Source organism: Nicotiana tabacum, chromosome 16, assembly GCF_000715075.1.
Source record: "Nicotiana tabacum cultivar K326 chromosome 16, ASM71507v2, whole genome shotgun sequence".
In the NCBI taxonomy this organism is placed as follows: domain Eukaryota; kingdom Viridiplantae; phylum Streptophyta; class Magnoliopsida; order Solanales; family Solanaceae; genus Nicotiana; species Nicotiana tabacum.
Window position 1 is genome coordinate 120,316,607 of NC_134095.1, and position 15,175 is coordinate 120,331,781.

Sequence of the window (15,175 nt, forward strand, 5' to 3'; positions counted from 1 at the left end):
GGAAGGAGCTGAAAAGAAGGTAGAGGTTGAGGATATAACAGAGACATTCCTGGATGAACAGTTACTAACAATGACAATCTTGGTATGCTGATATTGCTAATTATTTATCAAGCGGTATTGTACCTTATGAACTCTCCTCAATACAAAAGAAAAAGTTCTTTCGTGATTGTCGGTATTATTATTGGGATGAACCTCTGTTGTTTAAAATATGTATAGATAACATGATCTGGCGGTGTATCCCCGAGAAAGATCAACATTGTGTTTTGCAGGCTTACCATGCTTCACCATATGGTGGACACTTTGGAGGAATTCCAACAACAGCTAAGGTGTTGGAGTCAGGCTTGTACTGGCCTACTCTGTTCAAGGATGCCCATGCTTGGATTAAAAGCTGCGATGAATGCCAAAGAACTGGCAACATATCTCGTAGACACGAGATGCCAATGACCACAATTCAAGAGGTGGAGATTTTTGACATGTGGGGGATTGACTTCATGGGGCCATTCGTCAGCTCGTATGATAACAAGTACATATTGGTAGCAGTTGACTATGTCTCCAAGTGGGTCGAAGTAGTGGCTCTCCCGACCAATGATGCTAAGGGGGTATTAGGCTTTCTAAAGAAGAACCTTTTCACGCGTTTTGGTACCCCAAGAGCTATACTCAGTGATGGCGGAACCCATTTCTGCAATAGAGCATTCACACGGCTGTTGGAAAAATATGGAGTTCGTCATAAATTGACCACCCCGTACCACCCACAATCGAGCGGGCAAGTTGAAGTGTCCAACAAGGAGATTAAATGTGTCCTCACAAAAACAGTGAATGCAACAAGGACTGGCTGGACAAAGAAATTGGATGATGCATTGTGAGCGTACTGCACAACCTTCAAAACCCCAATTGGTATGTCACCGTACAAGTTGGCGTTTGGCAAGGCATTCCACCTCCCAGTTGAGCTAGAGCATAAAGCACTTTGGGCATTGCGGTAGTTAAACTTAGACATGGAGACATCAGGTACTAACAGAATCACTGGGTTACATGAGCTAGAGGAATTCAGGTTCCAGGCCTTTGAGAGTGCTAGATTATACAAAGAAAGGATGAAATTAATGCATGATAAGCACATCTTGGATCGATACTTCAAACCTGGAGATCTAGTGTTGTTATACAACTCGAGATTGAGATTGTTCCCAGGTAAGTTAAGGTCCCGATGGTCAGGACCTTTCATAGTGGTGCAATTGTTCTTAAGTGGAGCTGTAGAGATTGAATTAGAAGATGGGACAAACAAGTTCATAGTAAATGGGCAAAGGTTGAAACATTACCTTGGAATGGCAAAAGAAAAAGGGGATAGAGTGGTAATCAATTTGGAAGAGCCCCAGTACGCGAATGAGGAGTGATGATCAAATGCTTGCGTCGTGCCACGACGTTAAATCAGGCGCTGCGTGGGAGGCAACCCATGGATGTTGTTATTAGTATTGTGCTTGTAACTATCTAAAAAGAAAAGAAAAAAATCATCGCCAACACCGCGACAACTGTATAAGGCAAGTATTCTGCCTCAAGTTTTAACACTCACCGCGACCGCGATGAACCGCAGTGAAACCACAGTATTCTGCCTCCGATTTGGTAACCTACTGTGGCCTTCCGTGACCGCGGTGGTCCCAGGTATTTTAATTTATTTTATTTTATTTTTTTCCATTTTTTTCTTATTTCTTTTCTTCTTCTTTTAATTTTAAAACCCAAACCCTCCCTCATAATATCAAAACATCCGATTCCCTTCCCCTAATTCTTATTCTCTCTCTATCTCTCTAAACCCTAACCCCCCCCCCCCCAAAAATATTCTCTTCTTCCTTTTCTTCTTCTTAATCCCAATACACTCCCCCATCTCCATTCCTCTCCTCCCTTTTCCATTAAGGTATGATTCTCACCACCCCCTTTCTTTTCTTTATACATTTTGTTGTTGTTAAGATAGTTCAATGTTGTTATGATATTGCATTGTTGATAGATTTTTGTAGTTTTTCGTTTTTTTTTGTTTTTTTTTTTCTATTTTAGTTTCGTTTTTGAGAAGGTTTGGTGAAGGGGCTGTGTAATTATTGTTTAGAAATGGTGTTGTTGGTGGGTGCTTGAGTGGCCCAAGTGTGGGGTGTGTTGGTGGAGTTGTATACTTAATTTGGGTGAAGTTTGATAGACTCATGAGGGCTACACATGTTTGGATAATGCCTCACCCACAAGGTGTTTGGCAAATTGCCCCAATGGAATTATAAGGAGCTAATGTGCCATAGATGTGGTGAATTCTGAGTAATGCGAACTTGCCAGAACATGAGAATGGGGTTGTGACGGTGTGCAATATCCCGGTAAATGCATCCCTTGACACCATTCGCAGGGTATACAGGCTGCCAGTGTTTCGGGGTGAATTTGATCCCTATCGTACTTTTAGCGGTACACGGGCCTTGTGGAGCACTCTTCTTGATACTATCTGTGTGTCGGATGGAGAACACCTATGGATCAAGCACAGGATTACTCTCAACTCCCAATGTCTGAATTGGGAGGCTAAGTGTTGGCTCACCATTGTCAACAGTCAATTGTTGCCATCCAGCAACACGACAGATGTTAATCTACCACGGGCGTCCGCAATCCACTGTTTCATGTCCCACAGTGATTTTGATGTGGCCCGACTCATCCATGAAGAGATGTTCATTACATCACTTGAGCAAACCAAGGGCCACTACTTCCCTTCGCTGATACCCGGCTGCACCGTCTTGCTAGAGTCCATGAAGACCTTCGGGTTGATGGGAGATTGCCACTAAAAGCCCTGTTCCCGGTGAGAAAAATTGGAATTGGACGAGAGCTGGTGGTGAATGTTGATGACTCTAATGGTGATTCAGCTAGTGATGATGATAATGATACTGAGGTAGCTGCGGTTCCCCCTCCTCCGAGAGTTGATGTGGCAGGCCCATTAAAACTACGTCGGAGCACCTGTATGACAGCTTTGAAGCAGGATATGGCTGGGTTGTGTACCTCAGTCACTGATTTGGGTACCCGTGTTGATGCGGTAGTTGAGAGGCAAGTGAAGTCAGAGAAGAAATTCTTGGGCTGGTTGAGAGCTCTGGGTCGCGCCTGCAACGTCAACCCAGACATAGTCTCCGATCAGGAGTGATCCTTCAGGGAAGTTCCTTTACCTCACTGCTCTTTAAATTTTTAAGCCATGGGGACATGTCTTTATTTTAAGTGTAGGGTGGGGGATACTTCATTGTATGTTTGTAATTGTGATAATGGACTGTTTGATGTTCTTTGTTTTGTTCTGCTTTGATTGCTTTAGTGTTAGAGTAATAGTTCATTAGGTAAGTGAAAATAGTAAGTGACTTGTCCCGACGACGGATCTCTTTCGGCGGGGTTCCTGAGGGACTAAGTCGGAAAAACAAATGGAATATGTAGACTCTTCTTGATGACAGATCCTTTAGACAATGTTCTTGAGGGAAGTTAGTCTTGAGAAAACACCAAAAAGATTTTTTTATTTTATTTTTAGGTAGTGTAGTAACTCCCCCTTGGTTTTTCTTTGGGCCACAGTTCTTTTCCAAGGGTTTAGTTTGAACCGGGTATAGGTAGTTTTTGTTTATTTTAGTTCTTTTTAGTTTTTAAATTAGGACTAATGGGCTGCGAGCTAAATTCGAAGGAAAGCCCTTAGCATTGATACACCTGAGCACGATAGACACCAGAGTATAACGCCTAGCTTCATTGGTTGAATCCTGTTAGAGTGCCTTAATTTGTACGTTTGTATCTAACTTGAACGCTCAAAAGAGACTGTCTTGATAAACCAATCTGGAGTGAGTCATGTGCCATGTGTGTATGAGTTTTACTGTGTTCCATGTTTCATATTTAATGCTTAGAACTTGCCCTGTGTGTTTGCAAAGTGAAATAGTAGTCTCCTTTAGTTTTAGAAGTGATATAGGCATTTCTTTGTTGAACCAAACATATAAAATAAACCCACCTGAAGGCAATACATCTTAGTTAACCCTGTTGAGCCTATAAGCCTATTTCTTTGGCAACCACATTGTAAACCTTACCCAATTGTTTGAATAGCCTGCTGTTTGAACCTTTTTACCTCCCAATAAGCACTTGAATAGTAGTGAAAATATGCAAAACCTAAAGTGTGGAGTGGTGGTTTGGTTTTTGAGTGGAACCATTGAGATAGAGAAAAGATGTGGAACTTTGAAGCATAAAAGAAAAAGCACCACGAAAAAAAAACATATATATATGGGTTATAAATAATTATAGTGGTTGATAAGTGGTGGCTTCTACAAATTGCACCTAATGGATGAGGATGTTTTAAACAAATGAGGTGGAGTGTTTGGTTGGCACAACTATGATCTTTAAGTTTAATGTAACTGTATTAAAAGTGCTTAGGGAGGCTAGTCACTGTATCTAAATATATCCTACCCGTCCCTTAGACTACATTACAACCAAGTAAAGTCCTATTGATCTTAGACTGATTGGGCTCAATTAGTAGAGTATTACACTACGGGAAAGCCTATGGTGCTTCTTTGGCATGTGAATGTTCTTTCTGAGAGTAAGCGAATTTTGTCTATCTTAGTTCCTACTTCTTCTAATTATCATTATATGTGGAACTACTCTCTGGTGTGATGTGAGGGCATGTGATTCACAAAGGAAAGGTAAGTATTGACTCTTGTATAGGGCGGTTTGAGTAAGTGCTAATATTGCATGGCAGAGAAGGTTTGACTCTTGAGGTAAAGGTTGTTCACTACTAGGTGCAACTTTTGTAAAAATGTTCATGGTGTGAATCGTTAAGGGAAAAGCTTAGGGAAGGAATTTCTTGATGGAGTGTGGTGGATTGCTCGAGGACTAGCAATAGTTTAAGTGTGGGGTGTTGATAGTAGGCTATATAGTTAACATTTACACCTTAAGATGACCATACTTTGTTGTTGTTTTATAGATAAATTGCCAACAAAATGCTCTAAATAGTGTTCTTTTGTGCCACATGGAATATTATATGAGAGGAAGCAACATGTAGTGTTTTAGAGGCGATAATGTGAAGAAAACACCCACTCGAGAAGTACACAAGCACAAAGAAGCAAAAAATAGCCTGGGCAAGAAGGCCACCGCGACCGCGACAGGTTAATGAAGTGAGGCAGAAAGGTTAGCTTTCACCGCAGTCGACCGCGACCGCGGTGCACTGTTCACACAGCTGGAAGTTTGAGGACCAAAGTGTAATTTTGGGGAAACTTTTGTAAAACCCTCATAAGCTTTGGAAACTCGCCCAACTTGATGCTAAGATAATTTTAGACTACTTTTGGAGGCAAGAACAAGAGTGAGAAGATCAACCAAACATTAGAGTTTTTCTATCTCCTTTTAATTTTTTCAATTTTACATTATAAACAATTTAGTAATTTTCTTTTATTTTTTTATGAGTAGCTATACACTTATCTAGGGTTGATGGAACCAATTGTTGGTTGAAATTTTGACTCAAGTTGTTATAATCGAGCCGGATTTATGATATGATTGTTCAACTACGTTTTGTATGGTGATTAATTGAATGGGCCCTTGATTAATCGTGTCTAATTACCTTATATTGCTTGAGAAAGAATATTAGGTTAGATAGCTGTTGAACAACACCACTTTTGGGTAACTGAAGAGATTCATTACTTGAACTTAAAAGTGGGTTTAGAGATAACAAAACTTTGGTGGGATAATTTAGAGTTGCATAACTATTGTCAGCCAGAGTAGTTCGAGAGAATGCTCTAGTAAATTATTGTAGTTGATCGAGAGATAATTACGATAACCCATAACTCTTAATCCTCATAGAGTATTACGGCGAGATTATAGCGGAAGAGTCAAGACCTAAACTAGCAATTGGGGAAATCACTGCTCTAGACCTTTTTACCATTGAATTATCTTTGTTTTAGCTTACTGTTGTTTTAATTGTAGTTGAAGTATTTAAACAAAAACCCAATCTTTATTGATCAAAAATATTGCATCTAGAGATTGATTGAGTTGATAATAACTTTGCCGAAGCGTGTAATATATAGGTTAATTCCCTGAGGATTCGATTCCGGACATAAAACCGGATTATATTTGCAACGACTGCTTTGTCCTTTAAAATGCATAGTTGGGCATTATCAGTTATAAATAGAATTGTATTTATGGTGAATGTCTATATTTAGAGATATTTTTGGGTTTGTTACTTGGTGGCTGAGTCACTTTCCCCCATAAATAGAGGGGTTCTATTCCATTATAATTGATCTCAAAAATCAATAAGAATTCTCTTTCCCTACTTTTCTCTGAAATACTCTTCTTCTTTTAATGTTTTACAGTCCTAGCAACAACTGCAAAAAAGGTAAAGGCATTACGAAACATGGAAGTGGAATATGAGAGGGTATTTGGAAAAGGACTTCACTTACGATTGAAGTTCCATATCTCCGGGAATAGCATTTTTCCCCTAGGGATGACGTCCAAGGTTCTCAATTTGACAAACCGGCTCATCCAGCCTCGATCTTTATCCTCGCCGTTACTAGCAAAGAAGGCCTTTTTTGATCGACATTGGAGCTTGATGAGCCCTCAAAACAACTGAGCCCGATACAACCAAATGAGATGGTTGAGGGTAAACTCTAATCCCTCGGCCTCGCTGGAGAAATAGAGCAGTATAATCACGATACGCCAAAATGAGGGATGGAACTGGCCAAGAGTAACCTCATACCTTTTGCAAAAGTCAATCACTACTGGATCAAGGGGACCCATCGTGAAGAGGTAAGTGTAAACACTTAATAACCCCTCCACGTGAGTAGTGATGCTCTCCTCGGGGTCGGGGATCTGTACCACGACTTCGTCGTCCTAACCACAGTCCTTCTTCATGGCCTTAAGATGCTTCTTCGATATTGAACTAATATATCGAGATACATGTTTGCATCGGCCAGGGATATTGTGGGATTTTCAATATTGAAATCCTTCTTTATCACACAGGGGACGGGAATGATTTCGTGAAGGGCCAACGACACAAGTTTGGCCGTCCGGGAAGAAGAAGAAGAAGATGCCTTCTCTTTTTAGGGGACTGCTTTAGAAGTTTTGGCCATGGTTTTAAGTTAAGAGATGCAGAAGGTAGCGGAGCGTGGTGTTTTCTGGGAGCTTGGCGTTTTCCAGCACTTAAAGGGAGGTGGAAACAGATGATGAGAGAAGATGAAGAGGAAAGGGGATCAGAGTGAATGTAATGAAGAAGTACAATTCTTAATTCAAAGAAGGAGCCTCATATTTATAGATGAGCGTCGGCGGCGCTAGTGGCCGATCATTACTGGCATGTATTTAATGTTTTGGGGAAGCAAATCGGCGAGACGTTTTTGGTCACTTCGAGCGCGTACATCACGGGAATGACGTCATCATCAGAGACTTCGGAAAATCGAAGTTCAAATTGTTTCTTATTATCTTACTCTAAGAAACGCGGGTACTATCTATATACGGTCGAAATCAGGTATGCCCAATTTTCCGGCCTCGAGGGGTCGCCTTAAACCCGAGTTTAGGATGGATCGAGTTCGAGCTTGGTGGACCAGGCTAAAATTCGATGACAGAGTACAGGGCTCAAAGAACTAAGTGTTCGAGGAACGCCGGAGCCTAATATGACTGGCCTCGAGATAATGCCGTCATGAATTTGTAACGGAATGAGTAAGATTCCTTCCACGTCCCCAAGATCGTGGCGTAAATCCCGAAATAGATTTGTACGAATTCGTACTAGGCGGTTAGACAACTGTCCCAATAAGATTCTTTAATGTAAATAGAAATGTACCTTATTTAGGGTTCCCCTATTATATAAAGGGGACCCAATCGTTTGTAAACATCATCAATCATTGGCAAAGAATATACTCTCTTACGTTCTCCCTCATTGTTCATTAGATTTGTCTTTTAGCTTTATTATTCTTGCTTTACTGTTCTTGATTCACCTCGAGGTCACTTTGGCTCGAGGTCGAGACTGGCTTAAATACTAGTTTTTGTTTTACTTACTTCCTTCATTTATACTCTAGATTTCTTGGTTATTAATTAGTATTGAACTAAATCACGTATTTTTTAAAACCATAAATCAAGTTTAATTGTTACTCGTACTTTCGAGGTAAACAGCCTTAAATTCAAGTGGTAGACCGGAACACATTACAAGTAGAATAGGGAGACATCTATTATGCAAAATCATAATTACATTATTATACGACATAAGATTCAATCCATCAATCAGTTCTCCGAATTACAAAACATGAATATCTGAATGAACATAGGATTGAAAATCCTGAGTACATATATTCCTTCATTATACTGCTCGATATTTAATAAAAGCATCCGTAGTTGTTGCATGCCACAAATAAAAATACATAAAATGCACTAATTGTATAAGCTGAAAGATATTAAAGAAAAGACTTAACATAAAAAAGCTGCAAAAGTAGTGTTGAACTGATCGATCTTTAATTGGTTTTCAGTTGTGTCTTGGAGGGTGATGCCTTGGTGATTTATAATCTGCTGTAAATGCAACAAATTCAGCCCTTTCTTTCTTCCCTCCAGATTGCGAAAGTGGACGTCTGCTCATAATTTGTTCACCTTTTACGTTTACATTTAAACCCACCCTCTCTTGCTTGGTTGCTACTATATTAATATCTTCTTTCATGAATTTTCCTGTATATGCCTTTTGGGATCCTTTCATTTTATTTCCTCTTATCACAGCTGCTTCATGTTCTCCACCAGTATTTGCCTATGATATCCAAAATAAATAACAAATTATAAAATCATAAACTGTGTAATCTAAAAATGTGTAAACTGAAAATATATCAATATTTATAATTAACCTGTATATATTCACGGATAATGTAAGAAAAAGTTACATTGCTAGATTACCTAAAAGATAATTACAGATGTTCATCTATAAGAAATGGGACTAACATGGAAAATAAGACAGGTTACATGTTATAACAGATCAAAATACATTGTACAAAAACTTTTTACTATCTGTGTACACGTCAAAACTTTATATGAATAGGGAAAGGAATCAAATTAAACGAAATGAATGTTTCATTACAAACAAAACCTCTCTATTTGGTGCTGAATTGCGTCTTTTATTTGCACCACGACCTATACTCAAATCTCCTGCAAAATATAGGCTATTAAATCCTAGAAGTATAGATTTCTAGTAATACATTTTAGTTCTCAAGAGTAGAACATCCAAAATGAAATAATGAAAGAAAAACATTTATACCTTGGTAAGAACTCGTGCTTGGGAGAATATGAGCAATTAAGATTAGGAGTACTAGTAAGCATAAAATTCTAATAGGCAGCATTCTTCTTCTTCTTCTTCTTCTTTATTTGGGGTATGTCTGTTTTTTTCAAGCATCTAAAGACAAAGAATGAATGCAAGAATACAAAGTGATCTTTATAGGGAGAGTACAGAAGTCAAACATATGTTGTAAATACCAAAAACTTCCACGTTTCGCAAATCCCAAGTTAATGCAGAAGACTAGGGCTCCAAATTTAAAACTTCAAATTCACGTTAACAAATTAAGTACGTACATTTACAAAGGGGACCAAGTTAATTTGCATGCATTCCAATTATAAAAGATTTTTCGTGAAAATTTGGTGATGATCCATGTGTCACTCAAGTTACCAGTTCTAGGATCTCGAGATTGTTGAGAAATTCATCAAAAATACATTGACACCGATCAATGTATCTCTTTATTTTTTCTTCTTTGTGTATCTGGTATTCGATGTTGGGGACAATAATTTAAGTAAATAAAAAGCGTGATTTTTCTAACAACTTACAATAACAACAACAATTATAACAAGTCCAGTAAAATATTATAAGTATGATTTGGGGAGGATAAAGTGTACGTAGATCTTATCCCTATCTAGTGAATGTAGAGAAACTCTTTCCGAAAGATCCTCGTTTCAAAGGAAGTGAAAATGAAGCAACTTAAGTTTTTAAATGAAATATATATGGTCACACACTTCTACATGATATCAGATTAGATACATATCTTGATTCCGAATCTTATAACCACATATTATTAAAGAATTTCTACGTACTTAACTTATCATAAAGAGTCAAGCTCACACGTGAAGGAGCATATTAGAGATATTATAATTAAGTAAAATATAAAATTTTGCGCTCTCTAACAACTTCAACTTTTAAATGAGATGATCACACAGTTCTGTATTCGAATAATGTTGATTAGATTAATCCAAATTTGAATCGAGAAAGCTTACTATGCAAGTAAACTGCTCTCTATGGAAATGGAATTCATTCCACCAGCTCAAATTAAACTCGATCTGCTATTAACGGGGGAGAGGTATCATTCAACTACAAGTAGGGGTAACAAACGGGCGGGTAGGATCAGATATGGACGGGTCGAAAGTAGGTAATACAAAACGGATAAATTATCCGATCCAACACTTATTTAATACGGATAAAAAATGAGTTAACCGGTGGATAATATGGATATTCATATTATCTATGACTACTTGAATATGATCACTTTTGGGAGAATTCCTATTCTCCTAAACTTGAGAAACCCCTAATTTGAGGCTTTACAAATATAAAAGTTAAACTCATTAGTTATCCATTGGCTACATAAATAATATAGTTATCCATATTGGACCTATTTTTAAAAAATTCATTATTTAATGGATAATATGGGTGGATAAATGTTTTTCATTTTGGCCCCCTAACAACAATTATAGAAATTCGAAGTGAATGAGTGGTTTAATTAGAACCGTTAATTACAAGTGGGGACTCAAACTGTTGGGGGGTGAGAAATATTGTACTATAACGTGGAGAGGAAGGTATAAGTGTTTCGTGCTTGTCTGCCGCCATGCACTCAACGAGAAGTGATTTTTCTGTCTTTTTTCTCCCAATGTATGGATCGCCTCCACTTTACTTTTTGCCATGTGTTTCTCCTTAAAAAGCAGTTTGTTTCTCTTTTGGGAATACTCTTCGTTGATACTGAGATAAAATAAATTAAAGAGGATGATGGGTAAAAGCTGGCCTAAAAACCATCGACATGGAACCGTTGTGTTTGAGTTAATCTGATTATTTAGGCTGTTTACTACTTTTTTTTCCACCTCACTAAAAAAAATAAAAATAGTGTTCGCTTGCATATGAGAATTGATAAGACTAATTTTGAAACCAAGGGGCCAGCAGCGACATAAGTTTTGAATCAAGAGCTCTTTAAACAGAAAAGTGAGTGCTACATTGAAATACTAGCAATTTATGATGGACTTTTATGAAAACATGGATAACTGAAATGACCACTTCTTCATTGAGTACTGTGGAAAAGTTTCCAATACCAATCTATTCATTTAATGTCACTGGGTACTTACTGAAAAAAGTGAGCAGCACTATCTATATCTACAAAAATACCCCTCTTAATATAATGATTTTTACAATATTATTTAAAAAGATAATTTGATTAAATTACCCTTGTAATTATTTGATCTCAAACTATTACTATTTTTACTTTTATGTTAATCTCTCTCGACGATATTAGAGTAAGGGTAAGAGTAGAAAAAATTAATTAAGTCATTTTTCTTTAAATTTTCTAAGATGACAAGAACTAATTACTTTTAATAACAATGATAACTAAAAAAAGAATCGGAGGGAGTAGTTATCTCAGAATACTTGACGTTCTACAAAATTAAAAAAGAACTATTTTTTTCAATTTGATACCTTTAGCATTAATAAAATGACCATTCACTGGAGAGATATTGAGGTGGAGAAGTGTGTACGGGTATCGGGGTAATGTCTACCCCGATTCCCCCGATGAGAGAACAAAGGGGGCATGGATCCACGAGATTGTAATCGAGGCCAGAAACCCATCGTATGGAGACCCAAAAAGAGAGAACGATATATCCAATATCGGACACGGTAAAGCGACACACCCCAGATCGAAAATAACTTATAGATCTTGGGAGAGCGGTGGATGATTATGCATGACGCATAGAGGGCCGTAATAATCGCCCTCAACCGGATATTACGGCGCGAATTTCGCTCAGAATTGATTATGGATCAACAATTACCGGGAAAAGAAGATCTTTACCTCTTTTAGACTTGTACTAGGACTAAAATTCTCCTACTATATAAAGAGAAAGTTTTTCTTTAATCTGACACATTGTAACACGCAATTCAAAGCAATAAAAGTTTATTTTTGCCTTCTAGCTACTGTTAAAGACTTTGCTCCTTTGTTCTGTTCTTCATTCACGACTGGGCTTGAACTTAGGGTCCAATAGAGGATGAGATCACTGTTCAATCTAATATCGGGCTTAGACATAACATTGCAATTGGTTTAAATGTTTATTTCATCTTTAATTCATTTATCTGTTATTCTTAAGTGTTCATGTTGAATTAAACCACAAATCCTTTAAACCACGTACAAATTTAATTGTTACCCAATTTTGGGGTAAATACTTTCGCGCTCACGGTGGGGCTAAGGATAATAGCGGTGATTTGATATGAACCTCCATAACACACCCTATTTTACGCTTATTCATTGAAATCTTAATTCCAGGTCAGCCTAAAAATGTCAAACTCTCAATCGGCTCACTTGAACGTTGACGTTGAATCAGGCCATCATAGCGAAAATAATAATATGGTGCCCAGTAATGATGTGCTTCCTGCCGATCCCAACGGTGTCCCTACCACCGACCCAGTCGATGCTAACTCGCAGGTGGCCATCAACATCAATTTGTCAACTAATCCCAAAACAGTATTCGCGGGGGACCCCGACCAACAGCTTGAAAAGCGCCCGAAGGTGTATGTGATGGGGTGAGCCTACGACTGATTTTTGAAATGCTACAGGCTCAAAAAACGGCAATAACACAGCTGCAGAATCAAAGCCACGCCCCCAACAAGGTCGAGCCCAAACAATCCTGGGAAAGCACTCAAAGAGACGAACAAATTACCGAGAGATCGGGTGAAGCTGAACCCGAGGTAAATTCTAAGGTAATGAATATGTTCGAGACCTTGAAAAAACAGGTAGAGTTAGGCGAGAAAGATTGAGGATAATGACAAGAAGATGGAAATATACAACTTCATGGTCAATCAGATCCTGGGAGCACCCCCGATATTGAACGGAATGGACTCCAAAAAATTTATCCAGAAGCCCTTTCCTCACAGCACGACACCAAAGCCGATCCCAAAGAGGTTTCGTTACTCGACATCCCCAAATATAATGGGACCATGGATCTAAATCAGCATGTGACCTCCTATACATGCGCAATCAAAGGGAACAATTTGGAAGACGATGAGATCGAGTCGATGTTACTGCAAAAGTTTGGGGAAACTTTGTACAAGGGTGCAATGATATGGTATCACAACTTGCCCCCAAATTCCATTGACTCGTTTGTTATGCTCGCAGATGCTTTCATAAAGGCCCATGCAGGGCCATCAAGGTCGAGACCAGAAAGTCAGATCTTTTCAAGGTCAAACAAAGGTATAACAAGATGCTAGGGAGTTCATGTCAAGATTCCAGATAGAATTGATGGACCTACCATCGGTATGATAGGCCGTTCTAGCAATCACTCAAGGGCTCAACCCCCGAAGTTCCTTGGCCTCTAAACAGCTAAAACAAAATTTGTTAGAGGACCCGACAGAAACCTAGGCCGACGTCCACAACAGGTACCAATCAAAGATCAGGGTCGAGGACGACCAACTTGGAGCCCCTTATTGATCTGTTTACCCCATCAGGTCTGATTATAGATCTAAGAGAGCCATCGATCAAGATCCAAGACCGGTCCAAGATCGATACCAACCATACAGTGCAGATCGAAGAGTAAATAGATTCGATCATCACCTAGCAAGGAGCGAGAAGAGAAGCGATCGAGGGCATAATGGCCGGGTTCTGATGAGCAAGAATAGATTCAACAGGTCGCTCGGAAGTAGGGAGGCACCAAGGTTATCGGAATATAACTTCAATGTAGATGCTGCATGCATCGTATCGGCCATAGGGCGCATCAAAGAGACCAAGTGGCCTCGACCGTTGCAGTTTGACCCAGCACAGAGAGATCCTAACTTGATATGTAAGTATCACAGCACTCACGGTCATAGGACCGAAGATTGACGACATCTAAGAGAAGAAGTTGCTCGACTGTTCAGCAATAGGCCCCTCCGATAATTCCTAAGTGAACGAGCCAAAAACCACTTCAAAAATAGGAACGTTAACAAACAGGTCGAACAAAAGGAGTCTCAGGACATGATCAACATGATCATTTGGGGGAGGGGGGTCGAAGTTCCCCAAGGGCCAATGATAAAACGCACTAAACTATCTATTACGAGGGAAAACGCATCAAGGATTATGTTTCGGAGGAGCCCTTTCGTTCAGCGACGAAGATGTCGAGGGCATTGTACAGCCTCACAATGATGCACTGAGTAATATCCATACTTATCAAAACATTTCAAGTTAAACATGTAATTATTGATCCAGGTAGCTCGGCCAACATCATCAGATTAAGGGTTATAGATCAATTGGGGTTATGAGATCAAATCGTACGAGCAGTCCGGGTATTGAATAGATTTAACATGGCATGTGAAACTACAAAAGGTGAGATAACTTTGCTGGTAAACACCACCGGGACAATCCAAGAAACAAAGTTCTACATGATTGAAAGGGATATGAGGTACAACACTCTATTCATAAGGCCATGGGTCCATAACATGAGGGCAGTACCTTCGACCTTTCACTAGGCACTAAAATTTCCCATGCCGGGGGGATTCAAAACTGTCTACGAAGAATAGCTAGCTGTAAGGGAAATATGTGTTGTCAACAAAGTGATCCCGGTTCCCGCGGTGTTAACATCGAGGAGCACGAAGCCGACCAAAAAAGAAGAGATTAAATAGCAATCATTGATACCGGTCTCAGCCAAACCGGGATCAAACACGCGTTCGTCATAGATGAGGTATCCAAACTTATAAAAATAGGATCCATCTGGGAAGTTAAATACCCGGATTCGTTAGCTAATGTAGTGGTAGTACCTAAAAAGGGAAATAAACTAAGGATGTGTGTGGATTATAAAGACCTAAACAAAGCATGCGCAATAGATTCTTTCCCTTTGACTAACATCTATCGAATATCGACATGACGGTCAGGCATGAGATACTCAATTTTCTCAATGCCTATTCTGGGTACAACCAAATTCAGATGGACCCAGGCAATCAAGAAAA

General features: G+C 39.1%; 1 non-coding gene across 1 annotated transcript; it reads right to left on the reverse strand.

Annotated features, from left to right (window-relative positions):
• Positions 1-8,181: 8,181 nt before the first annotated feature.
• Positions 8,182-9,359, reverse strand: LOC107823248 (uncharacterized). The gene is made up of 3 exons (XR_012699837.1): positions 9,224-9,359; positions 9,056-9,114; positions 8,182-8,722 (listed from the first exon to the last, which is right to left on the reverse strand). It is a non-coding gene; the product is annotated as an uncharacterized LOC107823248 (transcript).
• Positions 9,360-15,175: the final 5,816 nt, after the last annotated feature.